Source organism: Canis aureus, chromosome 2 (genome assembly GCF_053574225.1).
Source record: "Canis aureus isolate CA01 chromosome 2, VMU_Caureus_v.1.0, whole genome shotgun sequence".
Classification (NCBI taxonomy): domain Eukaryota; kingdom Metazoa; phylum Chordata; class Mammalia; order Carnivora; family Canidae; genus Canis; species Canis aureus.
In genome coordinates this window covers 35,250,469-35,272,589 of record NC_135612.1, presented here as the reverse complement: position 1 = coordinate 35,272,589, position 22,121 = coordinate 35,250,469, and the positions used below count along the sequence as shown (strand labels likewise).

General features: G+C 37.3%; 2 long non-coding RNA genes across 2 annotated transcripts in view; one reads left to right on the top strand and one right to left on the bottom strand.

The window, feature by feature from the left end:
• Positions 1 to 22,121, bottom strand: part of LOC144295861 (uncharacterized) — a 135,500-nt gene that overhangs the window by 69,709 nt on the left and 43,670 nt on the right. The window lies entirely within an intron of this gene.
• The window catches only part of LOC144295867 (uncharacterized), a 77,551-nt gene that overhangs the window by 53,256 nt on the left and 2,174 nt on the right, over positions 1 to 22,121 (top strand). The window lies entirely within an intron of this gene.

Sequence of the window (22,121 nt, the reverse complement as noted above, 5' to 3'; positions counted from 1 at the left end):
ATCTTGCAGGAAGTTGCTGTAGCCAAGTTTAAAAAGGGTGTTGCCTGTGTTCTCTTCTAGGATTTAGATGGATTCTTGTCTCACATTTAGACCTTTCATCCATTTTGAATTTACCTTTGTGTATGGTGTAAGAGAATGGTCTAGTTTCATTCTTCTGCATGTGGATGTCCAATTTTCCCAGCACCATTTATTGAAGGGACTGTCTTTTTTCCAGTGGATAGTCTTTCCTGCTTTGTTGAATATTAGTTGACCATAAAGTTGAGGGTCCACTTCTGGGTTCTCTGTTCTGTTCCATTGATCTATGTGTCTGTTTTTGTGCCAGTACCACACTGTCTTGATGACCACAGCTTTGTAGTACAACCTGAAATCTGGCATTGTGATGCCCCCAGATATGGTTTTCTTTCTTAATATTCTCCTGGCTATTCGGGGTCTTTTCTGATTCCACACAAATCTTAAGATAATTTGTTCTAACTCTCTGAAGAAAGTCCATGGTATTTTGATAGGGATTGCATTAAACGTGTATATTGCCCTGGGTAACATTGACATTTTCACAATATTAATTATGCCAATCCATGAGCATGAAATATTTTTCCACCTAAAGAGATGTGTCTAAAGACACAAAGACACAAAGGTGTCTTCCTCAATTTCTTTCAGAAGTGTTCTGTAGTTTTTAGGATATAGATCCTTTATCTCTTTGGTTAGGTTTATTCCTAGGTATCTAATGCTTTTGGGTGCCATTGTAAATGGGATTGACTTCTTAATTTCGCTTTCTTCAGTCTCATTGTTAGTGTAGAGAAATACCACTGACTTCTGGGCATTGAATTTGTATCCTGCCACACTGCCAAATTGCTGTATGAGTTCTAGCAATCTTGAGGTGGAGTCTTTTGGATTTTCGATGTACAGTAGCATGTCATCTGTGAAGAGGGAGAGTTTGACTTCTTCTTTGCCAATTTGAATGCCTTTTATTTCTTTTTGTTGCCTGATTGCTGAGGCTAGGACTTCTAGTACTATGTTGAATAGCAGTGGTGAGAGTGGACATCCCTATCTTGTTCCTGATCTTAGGGGAAAGGCTCCCAGTGTTTCCCCGTTGAGAATGATATTTGCTGTGGCCTTTTCATAGATGGCTTTTAAGATGCTGAGGAATGTTCCCCCTATCCCTACACTCTGAAGAGTTTTGATCAGGAATGGATGCTGTATTTTGTCAAATGCTTTCTCTGCATCTATTGAGAGGATCATATGGTTATTGTTTTTCCTCTTGTTGATATAATCAATCACATTGATTGCTTTACAAGTGTTGAACCAACCTTGCATCCCGGGGATAAATCCCACTTGGTCATGGTGAATAATCTTCTTAATACACTGTTGGATCGTATTGGCTAGTATCTTGTTGAGAATTTTTGCATCTGTGTTCATCAGGGATATTGGTCTATAATTCTCCTTTTTGGTGGGGTCTTTGTCTGGCTTTGGAATTAAGGTGATGCTCGCCTTATAAAACGAGTTTGGAAATATTCCATCCCCTTTTATCCTTTGGAACAGCTTTAATAGAATAGGTATTCTTTCTTCTTTGAACGTTTGATAGAATTCCCCTGGGAAGCCATCTGGCTCTGGACTTTCGTGTCTTGGGAGGTTTTTGATGACTGCTTACATTTCCTCCTTGGTTATTGGCCTGTTCAGGTTTTCTATTTCTTCCTGTTCCAGTTTTGGTAGTTTGTTGTTTTCCAGAAATGCATCCATTTCTTCTAGATTGCCTAACTATTGGCGTATAGCTGCTCATAATATGTTTTTAAAATCATTTGTATTTCTTTGGTATGGTTTGTGATCTCTCCTTTTGCATTAGTGATTTTATTAATTTGAGTCCTTTTTCCTTTTTGTTTAATAAGGCTGGCTAATGGTTTATCTATCTTATCAATTCTTTCGAAGAACCAACTCCTGGTTTTGTTGATCTGTTCCACAGTTCTTCTGTTCTCAATTTCATTGAGTTCGGCTCGAATCCTTATTAACTCTCTTCTTCTGATTGGTTAGATTTTATTTGCTGTTCTTTCTCCAGTTCTTTTAGGTGCAATGTTAGCTTGTGTATTTGAGTTTTTTTTCCAATTTTTTGAGGAATGCTTGTATTGTGATGTATTTCTCTCTTTGTTTTTTTTTTTTTTTTTGTATTTCTCTCTTTGGCCTGCTTTGCTGTATCCCAAAGGTTTTGAACGGTTGTATCTTCATTTTCATTAGTTTCCATGAATCTTTTAAATTATTCTTTAATTTCCTGCTTGACCCATTTATCTTTTAGCAGGATGCTGTTTAACCTCCATGTGTTTGAGTTTCTTCCAAATTTCTCCTTGTGATTGAGTGTAAGTTTCGAAGCATTGTGGTCTGAGAATATGCAGGGGACAATCCCAATCTTTTGGTATCAGTTAAGACCTGATTTGTGACCCAGTATGTGGTCTATTCTGGAGAAAGTTCCATGTGCACTTGATAAGAATGTGTACTCAGTTGTGTTCAGATGGAAAGCTCTGTATATATCTGTGAAATCTATTTGGTCTAGTGTATCATTCAAGGCCCTTGTTTCTTTTGTGATGTTGTGCTTATTTGCAGAAAGTACCGTGTTGAGGTCTCCTACTATCAGTTTATTATTATCTAAGTATCTCTTTACTTTGGTTATTAATTGATTGATATACTTGGCAGCTTCCATATTAGAGGCATAAATATTGTTGATTGTTATGTCCTCTTGTTGGATATACCCTTTAAGTATGATAGAGTGTTCCTCTTCATCTCTTACTACAGTCTTTGGGATAAACTCTAATATATTTGACATGAGGTTCGCTACCCCATCTTGAATCATTTGAATGATATATGGTTCTCCACCCCTTCAATTTCAGTCTGGAAGTGTCCTTAGGTCTAAAATGAGTCTCTTGTAGATAGCATATAGATAGGTATTGCTCTTCTATCCAGTCTGATACCCTATGTCTTTTGATGGGATCATTTAGCCCATGCATGTTCAGAGTAACTATAGAAAGATATGAATGTAGTGTCATCATAATACCCATTCAGTCTCTGTTTTTGTGGATTATTTATTTGGGCTTCTTCTTTCTTTTACAGGGTCCCCCTTAATACTTCTTGCAGAGCTGGTTTGGTGGTCACATATCCCCTCAGTTTCTGCCTATGCTGGAAGCTCCTTATCTCTCCTTCTATTCTGAATGAGAGCCTTACTGGATAAAGTATTCTTGGCTGCATGTTCTTCTCACTTTGTTCCCTGAATATATCATGCCATCCCTTTCTGGTCTGCCAGGTCTCTGTGGAGAGGTCTGCTGTGAAACTGATATTTCTCCCTAGATAAGTTAAGTATCTCTTGTCTCTAGCTGCTTTAAGAATTTTCCCTTTATCTTTGAGATTTGCAAGTTTCACTATTAAATGTCAAGGTGCTAATTTTTTTTTTTTTTTTTTTAATTTTGGGGAGATCCTCCCTATCTCTTAGATTTGAATGCCTGTTTTCTTTCCTAGGTTAGAAGTTCTCAGTTATGATTTGTTCAAATATACTTTGTGGTCCTCTCTACCTCTCAGTCTCTTCTGGAATCCCACTTAGACATATATTCTTCCTTTTCAAGCTATCATTTATTTCCCTAAGCCTTCCCTCATGAGTTGTTTTTCTCTTTTCTCCTCAGCTTCCTTCTTTCCATCAACTTGTCTTCTATGTCACTCACTCTCTCTTCCACCTCATTAACCCTTGCAGTTAGAGCATCCAGTTTAGACTGCACCTCAGTTAATCTATTTTTAATTTCAGCCTGATTAGTTATCAATTTTATGGTAACAAAGTCTCTAGAGTCCCTTATGCCTTTTTCCAGAGCCACCAGTAACTTTATAATCATACCTCTGAATTTAATTTCTGACAATGTATTTAAATCCAAATTCTGTAACTCTGTGGCAGAGAGTATTGCTTCTGTTCTTTTGTATGTGTGTGTGTATGTGTGTGTGTGTGTGTGTTGAATTCTTCCTTTTATTCATTTTGTCCAGTGCAGAGTGGCTGAGTGAGCTGAGTCAAAAATATCAACCATGATCTACATAAAATACACCCTAGATGATTCCAAAATCTTCAGAGACCAGAAAATTAAAAAAAGGAAGACCATAACAAAATTTTTAAAAAATGGATCATTAAAGTTAAAAACAAATTTTAAAACAAAGTAGTAAAAATAAAAAAAAAAGCGAAGAAGAAGAAAAAAGAAAGAAAAGAAAACAAAATCAGGGGGTGGTGGTGGATGGTGGTGGTGAGGAAGTGGTTGTGGAGAGAAAATATAATCTCCCTCAGGGATCCTAGAAGACGATCTTCTTGGTTTTTAGTGTGTTTTGTTCTGTATGTTCGAAGATGCTCAATGCCATAAACTAGCAATACTTATATAGAGACCCAACATTGACCACAAAAACCTAAACAAGATAAAAGAGAGAGGCAGAATGGGAAGGAAGGCAGAATATAATCTCACAAAATGAACCCAAACGGTGTTCCACTTGGTTCTGGGTGTATGTTGGTGCTGTGTTTGAAGGTACTAACTTCCACCATTGTAAAACAAAACAAGACAGACAAAACAAAAAACAAATATTCATATCTTGTATATGTCTCAAAATTAAATTGAATACATTGAAGGGAATCCAGAAGTGAAAAATACATCTAAGGCATGTAATTGTAGAAATATGAAAGTCAAAAGGAAAAAAAACTTAAAATTGAAGAGTTGGTAAAATATTGTAGTTAAGATGGGAAAAGAGAAAAAAATATTGGGGAATTTTTGGCCTGATGTAAAAATGAGTTGTAATGAAAAAAGAAAAAGAAAAAAAAAAAAAACATAAAGAGGGACCATGTTGTTCTATATACTATTTTCCCTCAGTCCTGGAGCTTTCCAGTTCTGTTTGGTCAATAAACTTTGTCTTCCCTTGTTCTTCCAGCTGGTCCTCTGGTGGAGGAGTCTGCAGTGCTGATTCTTAGGTGTTGTGTGCCTGGGTGGAGAGGCTCCACCCTTGCCAGGTGCTGGTCTCAGTATGGGCTGTGTACCTGTGAGACCTTTGTTCCTTAGAGGTCCCGCCTCCCCCAGGCACAAGGTGAAACCAAGAGAAATGAAAAAAAAAAAAAAAAAAAAAGGCTGCAGCCAATTTCTAGCTCTGGAGTCGAGCTCCCCAAGAGTAATTAACCACAGTCTCCGGGTCCACACTAGCCTAGATGCTCCTGTCGGTAGGTGCGGGTGCACTGAGCTGCACAGCTTGCTGGGTGTCCAGTGGCAGGAGAATTCTTGCTTTCCTGTGTGCAGTACTCCCTCCCATTCTGCCTGTCCCAGGGGGAATGGAGGATAGCTAGTTTTGTCCACTTCAGCACCCTCAGATCCAAGACTCTGCACCAGTGGACCCATTCTCCTGGTTACCACCTCTGGAAGGAGATGGAGGACAGCCACTTCCTCTGTTGCTGGACTCTAGGGTAAAGGCATCTCTGGAGCCAGCCCTTGCAACCAGCAGGCTTTTCTCAAATGCCCCAGAGGGCTGAAGCGCTCCAGCCCTTTACTGAGATCAGACCGAGGTTTGGGGTGAGCTTTCCCTCGAGCACCCCTCCTCTTATAGTGACTCTGGGATGCTTCACTGCCTCTTGATGCTTCACTACCCAACCTGCGATTCTGCCTTATTTCCCTGCTAAGCCCTTTTACATCAGGGAAAACTCAGGCTCGGATTTTTAAAGTTACCTCTTCTCAAGGGCTGGGCTTTCAGGCCCTGGAGGATTTCACTGCTCCCCATTAGACCTGCTAGTTGTTCCCCACCCCCAATTTAGTACTTTTCAATTTTTTTCACCTTCCTACCTTGTTAGAAGCAAAAACTTTTCTCTCTGTAGCATTCCTGCTGTTCTCTCTTTATATCTCAGGTTGAATTTGTAGGTGTTCAGGACGTTTTGAAAGTTACCTAGGTAAGTTTGTGGGGCCAGGTGAGTTGAGGACCCCCCTTTTCTGCCATCTTACTTCACTCCCCAAAAACCCAGTTTAAAACACATGTAAATTTATAATGCTTGAGCCAACATGAAACTATTCAGGTAAAATATGCTTGGAAAATAAAATTGTTGCTAGTTAAAGATGTAGACAAGTTAATTTTGTTTTTCTTTATATAGGTTTCTTTTTTTAATATTTTATTTATTTATTCATGAGATACACACAGAGAGAGGTAGAATTGTAGGCAGAGGGAAAAGCAGGCTCCCTGTGGGGAGCCTGATGTGGGACTCTATCCCAGGATCCTGAGATCACAACCTGAGCCAAAGGCAGATGCTCAACCACTGAGCCACATAGGTGCTCCTATTCAGGTTTTGTTTCAAAGCAGAATGCTTATAATGGTTGATTTTATGTATCAAATGGATGCCCAGGTTAAACTTCATTTCTGGGTGTGTCTGTGAGGATGTTTCCAGATGAGATTAGCATTGTGTAGGTGGATTCAGTAAAGAAGATGACCCTTCCTAATGTGGGCAATATCCAATCTGTTGAGGGCCTGAATAGATTAAAAAAAATGGAACAAAGTAGAACAAGAGGTGGAAGAACGAGGAATTCCCCCCCCCCCTTTCCCCTGCTTCACAGCTTGAGCTAGTGCATCTCATCTTATTGTACCTTTGGACTGGGATTTATACCACTGTCTCCCTTAGTTCTCAGGTCTTGGGTTCACTGAATTGGATTTTTTTTTTTTTATTATTTATGATAGTCAGAGAGAGAGAGAAAGAGGCAGAGACATAGGCAGAGGGAGAAGCAGACTCCATGCACCAGGAGCCCGACGTGGGATTCGATCCTGGGTCTCCAGGATCGCGCCCTGGGCCAAAGGCAGGCGCTAAACCACTGCGCCACCCAGGGATCCCACTGAATTGGATTTGATGTAAATTATACTAATGGCTTTCCTCATTCTCCAGCTTGCAAATGGCAGATTCTGGGACATCTCAGCCTCTCTATATATTTCCTATTGGTTCTGCTTTTTGGCTAACCCTAACTAAAACACAGTGGCCTTTACAAAGGATTATTAGACCAATGCTTGTGCCAACAACATTTTATTTTTCCTCCTAGGTAAGAATGACTGATTTCAATTATCTTTAGGTGATGTCTTCCTCAGAAAGATGTTAATCTTGGGCCAGGAGTCTCACCTCTATCTATTAGATTCATTCTAGGGGTGAGGGAAGCATTTTAAAGCAGAAGAGAAAATTATGCAGCTGTAGTTAGCTGCCAATAATTGATGTTGGGGTTGGGACATTTATGCTTAAAAGAAATAGATTTCCTTCAAGGAACAGAATGACTGAATGAGGGAACAGTATAAGAAGCACTTAGAAGACCCAATATCCCTTTAACATTCTGTCCTATCTATTCCCTGAATTAAAGCAATTCCTAAGAAGTGTGCTGAAGATACCCAACTTTACCTCCTGTACATTTAATTAAGATAAAATAATTTAAAAAGACTGAGATGCTAATAACCAGCCCCAAGGCCATGAGACACATTGGGTGTTTTTTTTAATAATAAATTTTTTATTGGTGTTCAATTTGCCAACATACAGAATAACACCCAGTGCTCATCCCATCAAGCATTTTGAAGGGGAGAACGATGGTGGAGTAGATCATGGTCAAATCTAGTAAGAAAATATAGAACAAAAAATTTCCTTGTTTTAAGATGTAATAGAGACAGTGGAAATTCACTAGGTATGAAAAGTCCTGAAATTTGGTAATTATGTCCAGAGAACATTTCCTAAATAATAAACCTAAAGAGAATGAATGTTAAGTGAAATTTCTACTCAATGAAGAGGCTCCCTCTTCCATTCAGGGCAGATCTGTATGTAAAGAAGTGCCAGTGAGACAAATTCCCTTGCCCTTTGCCACCAGTGTGTGGATCAAGATTTAGCATGAGGATTTAGCATGATGGGCAGTGTTCACCCTCTAGATGATGTTCTAATGAATGCCCTCAGAAGCCCTTATCCCAATGTCAGTTGACAAGCCTCACGGGTCCTGACTGCAGTCTCATCACACCTATCAGTAAGAGTAGCTGATAAGCCCCAACAAAAGTCAGAGGGTCTCTTAGCCAAGTACAGTTTCTTGGGACTATGTGAGCAAATTCACAAAGTTCAATTCCTCTGACAATCAAAGAGAAACTATGTTCCTTTCAGCAACCCCTACCAGATGGTAGGCCCAAGTGCCTTATTGGACTTCTTTGGTATACACAGAGTATTTGAGCACTAAAGGGGCCTCCTGGCCAAGTGGAAATGGTGTGTGCCAGAGCAGCCGGCCTGACCATGTCATCCCATCATTTTGCATGAAGGAGGGGCATCTACCTCTCTTGGAGAAACTCCCTTGGTTGCCTGAAGCAAAGGTGCTGGCTCAGCAGGGCCCTCAGTGCACTGACTTCCCTACGTGCCTGGGCTAGTTCACTGATGCTTCAGCTGAGCTGAAAGCTGCTGATGTCCACTGGGCTGTGGTGGCTGTTTGGCTCCAGCACCAGCTCTGCAGAACCAAAAGTGGACCTACTCACTGTCTGGTGGGTAATACTCAAGGCTGTTCTTGTGGCTCTGGCCAGCACTCCCTTAATGAAGCTTGTATTTTTAATGACCCTAGGGCTGTTGTCAATCCTGTAGTGTTTGGTCTGCCACTTGGGAAACTCTAGGTTGCAGGTTAAAGACACACCTCTGGGGGTGGGGGACTTGAACCATGGAAATGAATCATGGCTGCTGATTGAACTGTCTGGTCACTCATGTTGATGGTATGGGCTCTTTTTCTGATGAGACTGATGGAATTCAAATTTGTGGTAGAGCCCCTCCACTCATGTTACCACTGTTACAGGCTGGCCACCAAGCAGCAAATAGTTTTATGTAGAGGCTGCTACTGTATTCTGCACTTGGGACTCCTGCCAGGGAGTGGAGTGACTTTGTTGCATTTGTGTCCCTTCCTCCAGGCTATCAGTGTGCCTCTTCACTTTTGACAGGCTTTCAGATTATGGTACTGATTCTCAGCTGGGGGCAATTTTGTCTTTCAGGGAACATTTGACACTGCCTGGAGCCGTGGTTGTTTATAGCTTGGGGAGATGTACAACTGGCATCTAGTGGGTAGACACAAGTATGATGACAAACATCCCACAACACACAGGCAGTGCTCACCCTAGAGAACTGTTATCTGTCCCAAAATGGCAGTAGTAATGAGACTGAGAAATTAGTTAAGTGTGGTTCCCATTTATCAGCCAACTCCAGCTACCCTATCATGGCTCTTGAAACAGCTGTATCATGCTTTCAGCTTCTGGACCTTTTCCAGTATGACAATATTATATCTTTTGTCACAAAGGCCACCCAGCTGTGGGCCAATGTTCAAAGTGCTTAACAGACATTTCCTGCTCCCTACCATCTACATTCATCTGGTATTGAGGAACCCTGAAATGGCTTCTTAGAAAATTGACTCAAACAATTCCTGACTATAGCTACCTTACCTCCTCCAGGTCTCCACATTTTCTTTAAAGGCAGTTTGGTCACTGGATGCAGCTGTTCCCATAAAGGGATTGTTTCCTTTCTGTTGCTTCCCTGGTAATGATCAGAACCAACATGTAGAGCTTACCCATTATAGGAGGTTATATTTAGGTATTTTGAAATGAGAAGATTCTGTTCTGATCTTTCAGAACAAAAGGTCTAGTCAAGCAGGATATGATTGGAAAAGATAAAATAGGAACTGGGATGGAGCATACCAATGTTAGGGTGGTGTAAGAAGAACAAGGACCTTAGCCCATGGGGAAAGAATTCCTTAGACCTTAGGAAGTACAAGGGTGGTGGTAATGACAATGAATGCTCTCATTGTCCCTAGATCCAACAGTAATGACTGAGTCAGTTAGCAGCTGCAGCTTACAATCTGACTGGAGGCTGGGTTTGTTGTCTAGTCCACGTTGTATGAAAACAAAAACTGTGGACATGGCAGGTCCTGATTCTTCTTTGTCTGATGCATACAGACCCACAGACTCAACAGCCCTCTTTGATCTGACTGATGCAAATGCATATGCTTCTCTGGATGTCCAGGTGGCCTTAGGATATGCCATGTGTAGTGACTCAGGCTGCAGTTACTCAGTGATATAGCCCATGTAACTTAAGCACATCAATGTAGTGGTGGCAACACATTCCCAACTGGAAGAGGCTGCACCACTTTGGTTTATATGTTTGTGGGCAATAGAATGTTGCTTCAATGGAAATAGGGATTTTTGTGACGTATATAATTCTTCTGTAATTACTGAAGACTGGAAAAGTCAATCTAACTTATTTGAATGGGTTGTACTGGATAATAGTCTGACCTTAGACTACATCCTAGTTATCTCAAAGGCACGATGTCTCTGGGACTTGTTTGAAACTGACTAAATGAAACTTTGGGATAAGGATCATGATTGAGATAGGCCTCATCCTGCTATTTGGAGATAATTAATTAAATCCTGTGAAAGACAAATCAAATGCCTTTCACTTAGGAAAGAACATTTTGGTACAAGTGTACAGAACACTTTTCAGTTTCCCTTTTTCCACTTCCCTCTACCTACTTAAGGCATAAAGTCTTTTTTTTTCTTTTTCTCTTCCTTTTTAAAAAAACATATTTATCTATTTTATTTTAGAGAGAGTATGAGTGAGTGGGGTGGGAGGCATGGGAAGAGAAAGAGAAAAGAGAGAGGGAATCCTCAAGCAGACTCCCAGCTACACTTGGAGCCTAACTTGAGGCTCGAAACCATGACCTGAGCTAAAACCAAAGGGGCTGGACACTCAACCAAAGAAGCCACCCAGGTGCTCAAAGCACAAATTCTTATAAGGGAATTTATATTTCAGGTGCAGAAAAGCTTGTAAGAGCTCAAGAAAGAAGGTGAGAGGCAGGCTCCACAAGTTTGAAAACAGGCTCTGTGAGAATCATTCTCACATCACAGTGCATGAGTTCTTCTATTTATTTTTTAAGATTTTATTTATTTATTCATGAGGGACACACACACACACACAGAGGCAGAGACACAGGCAGAGGGAGAAGCAGGCTCCATGCAGGGAGCCCGAAGTGGAACTTGATCCCAGGACTCCAGGATCACACCCTGGGCCGAAGGCAGATGCTGAACCACTGAGCCACCCAGGCATCCCAAGTTCTTCTATTTAAGCAGCTGGACAGAGCTTGCATCAGAATTATTGATGAAAACGTTTTCATTTTTGAAAATTTTGTGCTTGGAGGACAATCAAGCTTTTTGAGGATGACTCTGATAAATATATGAGGTTTATATTGACATTAACTGAATTACATTCAATCTAACCCTCCAACTCATTGTTGGAATGTGGTGGGAAGGGGAACTGGAGGAGAAAGAGGGAAATCAGGTAAGGAAATCCAGTTATCATGTAACAAGGGAGTCAGGCTGTAGTTTGGGGATGGAGGCTGTAAGAATTCTATAGGTTACCATATTAAGATATACTTTTTTACTTCAAAAGTTTATTTTGTTATTTTTTTTTCCTTGATTCACTTTAAGACTTAGGTTGACATGGTTCAAATAAAATGTGCTTGTTTTTAGAAGAGAAGGAAAGAAAAGTGGGGAGATTATACCCCAAATGGGCTGTCTTTGAGCAAGGAACCAGCCCTAGGAATAGAGTGGGTAATGGCAGGTACATAGAAGAGAAAACCAAGTCAATTTGTGCCCTGCAATGAGAAAGAAAAGGTGGTTGGGGACCAATCTTAGCCAAAGAAGTGTCCCTGGGGAAGTTTTCTGGAAAGCTGGTAGAGTTTTCCAGCATAAACTAGAGGAGCAGGTACGCCCATGTATACAAATGCTCGTAAATTCCCATGAGGTCAACTAGTGAAGGCTCATGAAATCTCCTTCCAGATATTTAAAAAGAAGTCATTTTCTCTCTCCCCTGAAGGGCAGGTCTTTCCCAAGTTTCTTAGGGACCTCATCAGCTTTAATCCAAGCATTAATTTATTTCACATTATTAACTGGGCTTATGGCTGGCCCTTGGGATACCAATTAGCTGAATCTTATAGTTAGGAAACAACAGGACCATAGCCTCATGGTTTACCAAACACATCTCATATTTTAATTGAAATCTACTATGCTCATTCTTACATGAATGCTGTTAGGGGAGCCAAACCCATTATTTTGTCCAAACCACACATGAGGCTTTGCAATGTCCATTACTCCAACTCAAACATCCATGCATTCTGCAAGTCATATTTAGCGACTGTCGCTTAATAAATATCAATGCAAAAACATTATTGACTTGGTTTAACATGGAGATGTAACCCCTAGTGTACTTGATGAATTAAATGTGCATCCATTGTTAAATCTGATGTTGAATAAGAGAATGAAGCAAAGACAGTTTTATTGAGGAAATCCATAACTATTAACTAGAGGGCAAAAATAGTTTACTTCACATACAGAAATATCATGATTTTATTTCTCCTAAATAAAGTATTATGTATATTGTATTTGTTAATTACATCTAAGGTTTTTTTTAATTGATCAGGAAAAAATGTTAAGTGACTTTTATAGAGGTTCTCCTAGAATGAGTTTTTAACATTTTCATGAAAAGGAAGTCTATAATAAATGTGTGAAGCTATTTTTAGGAAACTTTTTGGAGCTAAGTAAGATCTTAACTCACAGAATAATTTTCAAGTGGAAACTTGGCTTGGACATATGAAATATGTGAGTTCACTGAATTAAACCTGTGGAATGTTCCAAAGGGTCAATGACTAGCTGGAGTTTCACTGTGTTAGGGAACAGAAATTTGGTCTAAGAGGTTTGGTGACTTAATAAATATTTCTGAGACTTTGGGCAGTAATTAACTTTGCTGATTTTGATTTTATTTTCAAATCCCATGCAATCCTCTATAGTTGATTTTGGTGATAAACCCGACCTAGAATTTAATTATATTTGCTATGTGCAAGAATCCTTGAGCAAATGTTTCTCAGATTTCCATAAGTTAAACATTATCAGTAGGAAGAACCCTGCGGGTCTAGGTTATGGAGAGAGATACAGACATTCCAGAACACCCTGTTATTATTATTTTCTTTTCATTCAAAACATTTTTAATCTGTGGTTTATGATTATCCTGCACAGGACTTTGCACAGGTGAAACCTTGGAAGCATCTTTTAATTGATTTGAATGAATTAACTGAGTAATCTTGTAAAAGTAGTTTGCCTTCTCTGGATATATTTCTGCATATGATAAATGATTTTTTTAAAGTTCCTTATGAAAATAAGTTGGAAATAGGATCAAAAGATCTGAGTTCAAATCCTGGATGTGTCATTCACCTACTCTTGGACAAATTACTTAATCTCCAAATCCCAATTTTCTCTTCTCTGTAACGAAGTCAACAAAATCTTCCTCTGCATTGTTGGAAGAATGAAATGAACCAAATGATCCCAAATGCCTACAAGCTGCTTGACATGCAGTGTAAACTTCATAGGCACTTGTTGACTCCATTTCAACTATAGTATTCGGTAATCCAATTCCACTTAGAAACTTGAACTCAGAGGTAAACAAATAGATTATTTAGATTATTAACCTTTTCTCCTCAGTGAGAACCACATGACATATTTAAACTTGATTTACTTAGTTTTAGATGAATACGCAAATGCATTTTCTCAGTTGGAAGATGGAATGGAGAATGACAATTTCATTTCCCTATTCTTTCTGAGAACTTATTTATCTTTCAAACTGTTACAAATTTCCAATTTGCCTATTATTGCTCTTGTAAAGAACATAAGAGATATGTGGGTCCTTGTAAAATGTCATGCCATGGCTTTTAGTGATTATTTCCATTTCCATAGGGCTTAATGCTTTTAATGAAGTCTTATTATACCTACTATCCAATGTTCTTTTTACAACAGTGATATGTAGTGGGACAGGTTGCATACATTTATTTATGAAATGAAAGCATTAAAGTATAGGGAGGTTAACCCTTGGACAGATTATTCTTTATAATCTACATCTGCCAATGTTCCCATGAACTTACCACTAGATGAAAAATGGGAAAAAATGACTTTTACAATAATTAGTCCCTCAATATCACCATCCAAATGTTTAATATTAGTTAGCCTTTCCACAAACTGAACTTTGTTTTTCATATATATCTGTGGATGTATAAATATACCCACACATATATATGTCTAGGTCTATGTCAATATGGCCTCCAAAAATTATTATTATTATTATTATTATTATTATTATTATTATTATTTTAGTATTATTATTTTTTAAAGATTTATTTATTTGTTTATTTTAGAGTGGGAGGGAGGGGCAGAGGAAGAGAGAGAGTCTTAAGCAAATTCCATGCTGAGTACGGAGACCAACTGGGGGCTTAATCCCACAAATCATGAGATCATGACCTGAGCCAAACCAAAAGTTTGAGATTTAACCAACTATGTCACCCAGGTGCTCTGACCTACAAAATATTATTATGCATAATTAATTATTTAAATAATTCTCTTCTAAAATATCAAAGCTCAGGTAGTTGGGGTAAGAAAAAGGTTAGATTCATTATTGAAGTGCAGCAGTGTACACTGGAAAAAAAGATCACATTTAGAGTCTTATTATTATTACTTCATTTAACTTTAATTATCTCCTTAAAGAAGCTAATTCTAAATACAAGACATATTGGTGGTTAAGACTCCAACATAGAAATTTTTTTTTAGGGGGGTGAAGTTTAGTCCATAACACTGTCAGTGTCCTAATAACTCTAATAAGATAGGTTCTTACTTGCTGAGGGAAGACTTCTCTGTCCTAAATTCTTACACTAAAATTAAGTTTTTCCTGTTTTTGAATTTCATAGAATGGAAATATACAGTATATATTATTTTGTGTCTTGCTTCTTTCAATCAATAATATTATATTTGTAGTATTCATCCATGTTGTATGTCATTACATTTCATTCATTTTTGTTATTGTATGATATTCTCCTGTATGTTTATTCCACATTTATTGATCCAATCTCATAGGAAGGACTTATGAGTTGTTTATGGTTTGGGATTATCATGAGTATGCTGCTGTAGATGTTCCCATGTACTTGACTGCTCCTCCACATAGGAATATTCCTGTTGGTCATATACATAGAACTAGCATTGCTTGGTCATAGGATGTGCAAATTTTCAACTAAAGCAGGTTATAAAGGGCTTTCCCAAGTAGTTGGACAAGATACATTCTTACCCAGCAGCACATGAAAACTCACTGTTTCACCTCCTAATCAACACTTGCTACTGTCAGTCTCATAAACTTTAGCCTTCTGTTGGACATGTTTTGGTATCACATGGTGGTTTTAATTTGCATTTCCTGATTACTAATAAAGGGGCAAACGTCCTTTCACGTGCTATCAATCCTCAATGTTATGGCCTGCATGTCTACATTCATTTAACATTCATCTGTTGGGGATCCCTGAGTGGCGCAGTGGTTTACCGTCTGCCTTTGGCCCAGGGCGCGATCCTGGAGACACGGGATCGAGTCCCACATCGGGCTCCCGGTGCTTGGAGCCTGCTTCTCCCTCTGCCTGTGTCTCTGCCTCTCTCTCTTTCCCTCTCTCTCTGTGTGACTATCATAAAAAAAAAAATAATAATAATAATAATAATTTAACATTCATCTGTTGAAACCCCAACAACCAATATGATAATATTTGGAGGAGGGGCCTTTGGGAGGTAATTAGTTTGGATAAAGTCATGAGAGTGGGTACCCTAGGATTAGGGTTCTCTTAGTCTCTCTCTCTCTTTCTCTTTGTCTCTCTGTCAAGTGAAGACACAAGGAAAAGGCAGCTGTCTGAAAGTGAGAAAGAGAGCTCTTAGCAGAAACTGTATTAGCCGGCACCTTGGTTTGGACTTCCCAGGCATCAGAGCTGTGAGAAATAAATATCTGATTTTAAGCCACCTAGTCTATGCTATTTTGGTATAGCTGCCTGAACAGGCTAACGTACTTGCACATCCTCTTACAAAGTGCCTAAGTTTTTTGCTAATTTTTCTATTAGACTGTGTTTTTCCTAATGATCCGTACAAAGCATTCTTTGTACATATTGGATACAAGCCTTTTTGTGTTTGCTTGCTTATGTTTTACTAATTCATTCGTCATTTCCTATCTTGACTTTTAAACATTCTTGATAATATCTTTTTTCAAATTGAACCTCCTATTTTAATAAAGTCCAAGTTATCAAAGTTTTCTTTTATGATTAGTGCTTTTTGTGACCTAAAACAGCATTTGATACTTCAATATTGTAAAGATATCACCCATAACATCTCTAGATGCAATACTATTTTGATTTTAGCTCTATAATCCACACAGAATTAATTTCTGTGAATGATGAAATTTAGGGTATATTAATTTGCAAGGGCAGCCATAACAGAGTGCCATACTGTGGGTGAGTTAACCAGTAGAAATATATTTTCTCACAATTCTGGAAGCTGGAAGTCTGAGATCAAGGTCCTGGAAAGATTGGTTTCTTCTGAAGCCTCTCTTCTTGGCCTCCAGTTGTCCATTCCTTCCTCGTCTTCCCATGGTTTATCTTCTGTGTGTGTTTGTGTCTATATTTCCTTTTTTTACAAAGACCCCAGTCATATTGGATTTGAGTCCACCCTACAGTCCTCATTTTAACTTAATTATCTCTCTTAAAACCCCCATCTCTAACTAGAGTCACATTCTAAGGTACTCGGGGCTAGGACTCCAACATATGAATTTAGGGGGATATAATTTAACCCATAATTTGGGATATTGATATCTAATTGACCTAGTACAGTTATTGAAAATAATGTTTTTCCTTTATTATTTTGGTACCAGATTAATCAGAAATTAAGTATGCATATACAGGTGAGCTTATTTCTCAACTTTCTCTTCTGTGAATCTTCATAATTCCTATGTCAATAATACTGTTTTAATATTTAATATTTGTGGGACAAAATCTTTCAATTGTTCTTCTTTAACAATATCTTATTCTTTTTAATATCCATATAAAAAATAATTTTGTCAACTCCGCCTCCCCCCCCCCAAAAAAAACCCTTGTTGGTATTTGATGAGGATGGAATTGACTTTATAGATCAATTTAGGGAGAATTTACATACTTAAAATATTGAGTCTTCTGATCTACTAACTTGGCATGCATGTCCATTATTCAGACCTTTTCTTATTTATTTTAATAATATTGCATACTTTCTATGTAGAGATCTTCCCTATCTTCATTAGACTTATTCCTAGGTTTTAACATTTTTATCATCATGAATTATATCATATATAATATATGGTATATAGAATTATATTTATTTATTTTTGGTAGATCAACAATTTTGTTGGACTCATGTATTAATTAATAGTTTATCTATAAATTTCCTTGGATTTTCTATAAATATAATTATAACCTCAAAATAATGTTTTATCTCTTGTCTTCTAACCATTTTAATTTTTATTTCTTTCCCTTGGCTTATTGAACCAGCAGAACTCCTAATACATTGTTGAATGGCAGTGAAGAGAAGAGACATTTCTTGTCTCATTCCCAATCTCAAATGAAAGGAAATTGAACAGTGCTCTCCATCAGATTAAGGGGATTCTCTTCTTTTCCTAGTTGGCTAAGAGAGCTTATAATAATGGGTGTTTTGCTTCAACGTGGATGGAACTGGAGGGTATTATGCTGAATGAAATAAGTCAATCGGAGAAGGACAAACATTATATGTTCTCATTCACTTGGGGAATATAAATAATAGTGAAAGGGAATAGAAGGGAACGGAGAAGAAACGGGTAGGAAATATCAGAAAGGGAGACAGAACATAAAGACTCCTAACTCTGGGAAACAAACTAGGGGTGATGGAAGGGGAGGAGGGCAAGGGGTGGGGATGAATGGGTGACGGACACTGAGGGGGGCACTTGACGGGATGAGCACTGGGTGTTATTCTGAATGTTGGCAAATTGAACACCAATAAAAAATAAATTTATTATTAAAAAAATAATGGGTGTTAGATTTTACCCTACTTTTTCCCCTGCATCTATTGAAATAACTATATAATTTTTCTTTCAAAATGGTAAATTAGAATGATTGATTTTTAAATAAGTCACTTGTTTTAAATGGATCTTGCACTCCCGGAATAAATAAACTTGGTTGATAGGAATTATCCTTTTCATGTAGTGCGAGGTTTTATCTGCTATTATTTTGTTTATAATTTTTATTGGTAAGTTCATGAGGGAGTTGTACCTATAATTTTTTTCTACTAGTTTTTCCTTTGTCAGATTTCAGAATCAAAATTCTATATATATATAGAATTTTATTATATATATATAAAATATATTTTTTATATATATTTTTATATATATAATATATAAAGATTTTATTTATTCATGAAAGACACAGAGAGAAAAAGAGACAGAGACATAGGCAGAGGGAGAAGCAGGCTTCCCGCAAGGAGCCTGATGTGGGACTCTATCCCTGACCCCAGGATCACACCCTGAGCTGAAGGCAGATGCTCAACTGCTGAGCTACCCAGGTGTCCCTAGAATCAAAATTATGCTGGTTTTATATTAAACAAGTTGCAGAAATTAATCTATTTTTTTCTTGTTTATGAAACAATTAAGCAAGATGGGTGATTTTATCCCTTAAATTTGTGACAGGATTAACTGGTAAAACCAGCTGGGCCTGGAGTTCTTTGTGTGAAGATTTGTAATTACAGTTTCAAATTCTCTAATAATTATAGGATTCTACATTTTCTATTGTTAATTGTATTTTTCTAGTCTTTGCTCATTTTATCTACATTTTCAAATATATTGGCCCTAATGTTATAATAATTTCCTCCTATGATATTTGTAATATCCTTATAATGCCCTCATTTAAAAAATCATAATGATCCTTCTGATCTCTTTTTTTAATCCTTCTGAATGTGTATCTTTCTTGGTCAGTCTCACCAGAGATTTATAACTTTATTTAGTCTTTCCAAGAATTAAAATTTAGGTTGTTTTATCTTTTCTATTGTACATTTGTTTTCTAATTCATTGACTTTCACATTTATTTTTTACTATTTCCATCCTTCTTGTTCCTTTTGGGCTAAATTTTTTGTTCTTTTTCAATGTTTTCTGATCAGTTTCAATGTTTTCTGATCAGTTCATCAGTTCTGATCAATTCTTAGCCTTTCTCCCTTTCTATAAATTTTCCTCTATATCTCACATTATTCTAATGTATAGTTTTACTCTTAAAATCATCTCAAATTGTTTTCTGGATTCCATTTGGGATTCCTTTTCTGACTCATGTATTTTTAGAAGAATATTTTTAACTTCCATATGTAGATTTTCTAGTTACATATGTAATTGACTTTTACTCAATTGCATTGTGGCGGAAAACTTATTCTGTATGATTTTAATTATATGAACTTAGTAGATCTCTGCTTTATAGCATAGTGCTTGGCCAATTTTGTTAAATATTCTGTCAGTGCATGGAAATCTTGTGTATTATGCTGTAGTTATTGAATGCAGTGTTATATATGCCAGCTACATCATACTAATATTTTGTTATTCAAATCTCTTATATCCTTACCATTGGTTTTGTTTTGTTTTATTTCATTTCTGATGTGATTGTTCACAGAGTGGCATGTTAGAATGTCCTGCTATGGTAGACTTGATGACTTTTCTTGTAATTCTATTAATCTTTCCTTTATTCTTTTTTAAAACTAAAAGATGCTTTGCCTTTAAACTTAGAATTGATATATCTTCCTGATATAAAATTATTCTTCAGGTGCTCTGTCTTTAATTTCAATCTTAGTGACTTTTTATATCTTAGATAAAATCTCTTGCAACTGGTACACAAGTTTTTATTTTTCAAGTCTGAAAATCTTTGTTTGATGAAAGTACTTAGTTTTAAAAATAGATTTGCATTTAGATCCACCATTTCATTACTTGTTTACTATTTTTCTATCTATAAGTTGATTTTTCATACTTCTTGCCCCCTTTTAGAGTATTTTTTTTAGTATTTCATTTTCTTTATTTCTTTAGAAGTTTAATGTTCTTTTATCATTCTTTATTTTGGTATTAGCCCAGAGATTACAACACAAACCTTTGACTTCTGGGTCTCTAATGTAAATCAATATTTTTTCTTCCTTCAGACAATGCAAAAATATTAAAACCCTTTAATACCATTTATCTATCCTAAAGTGTATATGTAACTTTAAATTCTATGTATCTATATGTTCATATATAAAATAAGATATATATTAAATTCTAAAAACTAATAATATTTTTATTTTTATATGCTCAATATTCAATTCAATTTACCCAAATATTTATTGACTTTCACTCCTCTTTCAATCTGATCATCTTTCTGGTAGCCTTTTTTTTTTTTTTTTTTTTTTTGTCTGAGGAATATTCTTTAGTATTTTCTTACAGAGGATGCTAATAACAAACTCTTTAATTTTGTATCAAGTATTTATTTTTCTTCATTTTTAGTATTTAATTTAATTTTATTTTTCATTGATGTTGGAGGTTCTTTATAAGGATGGGTAGGGTCCCTATCTCAAATTTGGTATGGATATCAGGACTGGTGGCATCACACACTCCAAGAAGTTGTGACAAAATTTATTACTCACATAATAAGGCTTTCTGGGGAGAGAAGGACAGACTGCTAAGCTGGTCTGAAAGTGGATTTAGGCAGCAAAAGTAAGCTGGATTGGTAGCTTTTTGGTATTTATGGGATGAAATCATGGAGAACCTTCTCTTGTGTAAGCTGGAGGTTTGCATAGTTTGAAGTGCCCCAACACTAAAGGGGGTGGTACCTCAGCTTGCTTATCAGCTTGCCCATTTGTGAGGTGGAGAGGAAAAGGGATGAGCAATGCTTAAAAGATATGAACAGTCAAATATCAAAAATTGAGTCAGACTCTTCTTAGAACTTCCCTCTTATTTGTTGTTTTTACTGCTTTTCTTAGTTGTTATTCTTGGGTTAATATACCATATTGTATTAACTTATAAAAGTCTATGTACAGTCAATATCATGCTTCACTTATTTATAGCCCACTTCACTTACAGTGATTGAATTTCATTTTATTATCCTCATCTCCTCCTTTGTGCTATTACCATCATACCCTTTACCTCCATATACATTATAATTCTAATCTTATGATGTTGTTTTTTTCTTAATAGTCTTAAGGTGTTATTCTCTTGTGCTCTAAACTAAACAGTAAATGGTTTATCAGATTCTACTTCAGTGGGCTCTGGACTCTACTATTGACTCTCCTAGGCCCACCAGGCTATCAGGGTGCCATTACCCACCTCTGCCTTTTCCCAGGTTGTCCAGAATAGACAGATGCCCCTATCAAGAGACTGCCCAAATTCTGGGCTTGCTTCTCAAGGTTGTGTTCTTCCACGGGATCTTGCCTTTATTTTTTTTTATTGCCTTGCTTACTCTCCATGTCTCCAAACAGATTTAAAATAATATATTTAATCCCATTTTTCTGGATGCTCACAGAGGGTAGAGAGTGCTGTTATGTGGTCTGCCACTGTTGGAAGTTATTCCCTCCTCATTTCATCATCACTAATAGCATATTTATTCTCTGAGCTTTTTAAAAAGATTTTATTTATTTATTCATGAGAGAGAGAGAGAGAGGCAGAGACAAAGGCAGAGGGAGAAGTAGGCTCCATGCAGGGAGCCCGACGTGGGACTCGATCCTGGGACTCCAGGATCATGCCCTGGGCTGAAGGCAGGCACTAAACCAGTGAGCCACCAGGGATCCTATTCTCTGAGTTTTAAGAGAATAGATAAAGCAAAGTTCCACTTAAATAATAGTGTAATAATTGAATGGTACTGCATCCCAATAGAAAACATTAATGTTTTGAGTCACAGTTTTTAGATCTCTCCATTTTTGCTGCTCTAATTCTCAGGCCCAAATAAATCTATATAGGTAGCAGTCACCTGGAAACACAGCTCTTGTTGCTCATCAGGTATATTAAAGACCTATGGGAAGCTAACAGGCAAACTCTTCACACAAACACAGACACCCTATCATTCCTCTCATTATCTAGTTAGTGCAAAGCTCTGGGCTAGGCTATGTGGCCACAGTCAGTTACTGCAATTGCATAGAGGTGGCTATTTGAATGCTTTATGAGATGCTATGGAAAGCCTTTATCAGGTGATAGAAAATACCAGGATTTGATAGTGTGGAGAGGTTGAGTTACT